The 4,475-nt window shown below is 35.1% G+C and overlaps 1 long non-coding RNA gene across 1 annotated transcript in view; it reads left to right on the forward strand.

Annotated features, from left to right (window-relative positions):
• The window catches only part of LOC107182750, a 4,346-nt gene extending 1,399 nt beyond the window's left edge, over positions 1 to 2,947 (forward strand). The window contains exon 3 of the long non-coding RNA XR_001513481.1: positions 2,585 to 2,947. This is a non-coding gene — a long non-coding RNA (uncharacterized LOC107182750). The remainder of the gene's footprint in view (positions 1 to 2,584) is intronic.
• Positions 2,948 to 4,475: the final 1,528 nt, after the last annotated feature.

Below are 4,475 nucleotides of genomic sequence, written 5' to 3' on the forward strand. Positions count from 1 at the left end.
TTTCTTTATGGATTTACCTCTTCTGGACATTTTTAAAAAAATATTTTATTGATGTTTCACAGAGAGGAAGGGAGAGAGATAGAGAGTTAGAAACATTGATGGGAGAGAAACATCGATCCGCTGCCTCCTGCACACCTCCCACCGGGGATGTGCCCACAACCCAGGTACATGCCCTTGACTGGAATCGAACCTGGGACCCTTCAGTCCACAGGCCGACGCTCTATCCACTGAGCCAAACCGGTTTTGGCACATTATACTTTAATAGGAGCTATTAATAGTTTGAATGAGATTAAATTATTAAAGAACATAAGATCTCATCAAATGTGTGATATGGATTACATACCTCAAAATATATTGCATAAAATATTATGCCATGTGATTACGCACAAAAAGGATTCTGTGGGCAAGTCTGTTTTATAAACACTGACTATTTCTCACTGGATATTTGAGAAGTGCGTAGTGATATTAAAAATTGGGAGACAATATGCATTGACAATGCCTAAGGAAACTAATACCTCTGAAACCCAGGGTTTTTACTTGGATTGAATTTAGCTTTAAATTCTAGCTCTAGAAATCATAACTCTTTCTCTCTAAACCTGTCAAAGACCTATTCTTTCTTAGGATAATCAGAAACCCCTAAGGCAGCACAACACAGCCTCTCAGAATTGACTGAGGGTCACGAGCTCCGGACCTCTGGCAGGCTAAAGAGAACATCTTGACCTAAGTTAGGTTTCAGCTCCCAAGCCCTAATATGGAACATCCCCTGGCTACTTTCTCATTAAACCAGGCAGAGGGGCATCAGAGAAGACCTCAGAACTGTCTTCAAGACCAGGAGAAAACATTTATTGCCCTTACCTCACTTCCAACCAATCAGCTCCCAGCACAATCTTTAATCTTGAACCCATAGTGTCTTGGGATTTTACCCTATATAATCTTCAACCTCCATGCCATGGAAGAGTACAGTCTTCAGAGCACAAGCTTGCACGCTCTCTAGATTGACTAATTCTCTAACATAACTTTCTATACTGCAAACTACTGTTTGAGCATTTCTTTCAGACAGTGCATACAGGCAGATGGACTCAGATTTTGGGGTTCATTAACACCTGCACAAACGGTATTCTGTATATACACGATGCAAACGTTAAGAAATTTGTGATAATATTTAATTGCAATTTCCTTCATGTAATTTCTACTCATTCTAATATTTGAGGATGTCATCAAGCTTCATTCTTGTTTTTCTTTTTCCCCTTGAAAGTAAATCTTATTTGTACCTCTTATAATTAAAATTCAAATCATCCCATAATCACATCAGTCCTTGAAATGTAATCTAGTTAGCCCATAAAACACTTGAGTTAACAGGTAGGAATAGTGTTTGCCTTCTCTGTCCCCCTTCCCTCCCTCAAAGGCAAGGCTAGAGCTCCATGTACTTTCTTAATGTCCCACCTGCAGGTCTGAGCGATAAACCAGTTAGCTAATGACATTAAGTCTGGTGTGAACTAAAAGTTATCTTCTTTTTAAGGGGAATCCAGATGAGCAAATCAATTTAAGCACAAAGTAATTAAACTCTAATGGTGAGATTAAACTATATTTTAATGATATTATATGGTTTTTTTTTTAAAAAAAGACTTATTTTAAAGCTATATCAAGTCACAACATTGAGAAAGCTTGTGATATAACTGCCCACAAAGGATTATATTCTTTAAATGACTCATTGAGACAGACTCTCTAGATTTCTCTACTTTTTCATAGTTTTGCTTTAGATTTAAAATCCCATGGCCATTTCGGATAGGAAATCGAAAGAGTATGAGAACTTTATAATTATCTACTCTACCTTATTTTTTTTTTCTATAGCGACAAAGATAGGTTCAGAAATATTTAGAAATGTGCACAAGCTCATGCCATTCACTGTGAAGATGTCTTAAATCTAGTTGTCTTGAATCTTAGACACATTTTTGTTCTCTCAACTCCATAAAACCACTATCAGTTGATCTTTGTGGGGATGGGGTGTTGTTTTTAGACGGTAATAAACTTAATCTAAAGTTACATGTTTTAGATTTAGTCCATATTTGGTATGTTCTTCTGTATTGGAGAGCAGTTTATTTTGTTTCACATTTCAAAAGACACATTACCACAATTTATATGTCCTGTGGAAAACAAAATTTGCTAATGATGACATTAGACCTATACAAATTGTCTTTGCAATATGTGTGTATCCTCTTTTTGAAAGTTAATTTCTGTGCAATCACAGATGTAATTGGAACTTACAATTACTAAGCAGGTGTCTACCTTAGTGAGCCATCCAAATTCAATAACATCTAATGGCTATTTGATTGGCATCATCAATACAATATTCCTGCTTAAGCAGAAACCTATATTATGAAGAGCAATTTTAAAAATTAACACAAATTATGTTTTGAGCCAAAGGGTTAATCATTGTCCCTTTTTTCAGAATAGAATTGAATACTTGTTCAGGCAACTGTGAGATAGATTGCTTGGTGCCTGGGTTACTGCGATTAAAACAAAGGCCTTCAGTTTGCAGTGCCATCAGCCTGTACATGTCACTAATACCAAATTCATTTCTTAGAGCAGAGCCATATACCCATCTTCCATTGCAATTACTGCAGAGGAGAGGAGATTGAGAAGTAAAAATGAAGCATTTCAAGGATGAATGGACACTGGAAATTGGTAAAGTGGCAGCAAAGTCCAAGTTTGAAGAATGAAGAAGTGAATGTACATAGAAAAAGCAGTTTGGAAAACATGAGAAAAAATGATACTTTGTAGAAACATCTGTTTGCTGTTGCTGAAAAAAATTAGCATTTAAATGTCCTCATTTGGTTCTGAAGTTAGCACTTCACTGAAGTAGTTCACACCTTTACTCTTGCTCCTGTTCAGCTACAGATCATTTTATGCAAGGCTGATTTTAACAAGAAAATGGTGCATTAATTTACAATGTGTGAAGCATTTTCAAAGTGGCAAAATATAGGCTTTCGTGAAATTTTTATAATCTGAAGAAAATAGAAATACTTATGTAAAGCTCTTTCAAATACCAGAATGACTTCATGCCCAAGAAATTATATCCTTATTAAGACCATTAGAAAATTCAGTTGTTAAATATATCTATATATCAACCTCTAACTAGTGGATTTTCTATAACTCTGCAAAGTCTCTATTAAATAGCGAAGCAGATGTAATCTCAGACATCATTTAACAATACTTTTTAACATGCTTTTCAGCCGATTGCTCTTGCTCTCACTTTTCCTTCCAATTCTGTCTCCTTTCTCTTCTCACATTTCTTCAATTCTTTCTACATTCTTTTATTTCTTTATTTCCTTTGTTCCTTTTTCTCTTCATTGCCTGTCTTTTTTGTCTCTTATCTTTTATAATTTTAAATATTTTATGTTTCTACTAAACAAATAAACTTGGTAATGACAGCTTGTTCACACTCTATCTTCCTCATTGGGGTACTTAATATTTTGCAGTTTTATATTTCTGAAATATTTTAATGTTTTATATGCACTTAAGATAAGCAATGGAGCTATCTGGGAATTATATATGTACCTTGATCTATACATTTGTTGTAATGTCCCCACGAGTGACACACAGGACACAATATCAAATCAATGAGTCATTTAATCAGTAAGGCCGGCGACTGCGAGGGAGAAGCGGCTCCAAATCTCGCAGTGCCCAAATGGCCAAAACATCAGACTGATATAGGCAAATATCTCAAAGCTATTGATTACATCTCGAGGTTTGGAATGAGGATCCTGGCTTGTGAAAAGCAGTTTGTTACAGAAGCTAGATTGAGCAGATTAGTTATCTACAAAGATTAATTATAGTTTCAGTTCTTGTGACCACTGAGTCAAAGGAAACACATTATCTGGAGCCACTGAGGCAATCTAAAGTAATTGTGCTGTCCTGGTTTCCAGTTACAGAGGAATGTGTTTTTTAAAACCAGTATGACCACAATCAATGGGATATTCAAATTACAATCAATGGGGTATTCAATCAAATGGGATGATTTATATAGTTCAGAAAATCAAAATAACTTTTCTATTATTTTAGCAAGTAAATAATTACAGAAGCCAAGCCAGCAGGGTTAAAATATTAAACATTTACCCAAACATGGTTGCTACCATGCTTCACATTTTTTATAAGTAACAAACTAAGAGGCCAAATTAATTCAAATTTAGAGATTCTATTTTATTGTTTAACTAAATGAAGTCTTCTAAATTAAAACCATAAGTATGCAATTGAGTCCTTGTATTTTTTTAAATCCTCACCCAAAGATATGTTTTTTATTTATTTTGAGAGAGAGAGAGATAAAAAAAACATCAATCAGTTGCCTCTTGTACATGCCCCACCCAGGGATCTGACCCATAATCCTGGTATGTGCCTTGACTGGGAATTGAAAAAAAAGAAAAAAATTTTTTTTTGAAGTACAGGATGAAGCTTAAGCCAACTGACTCACCTGGCTG

Source organism: Myotis davidii, unplaced genomic scaffold (assembly GCF_000327345.1).
Source record: "Myotis davidii unplaced genomic scaffold, ASM32734v1 scaffold277, whole genome shotgun sequence".
Taxonomy (NCBI): domain Eukaryota; kingdom Metazoa; phylum Chordata; class Mammalia; order Chiroptera; family Vespertilionidae; genus Myotis; species Myotis davidii.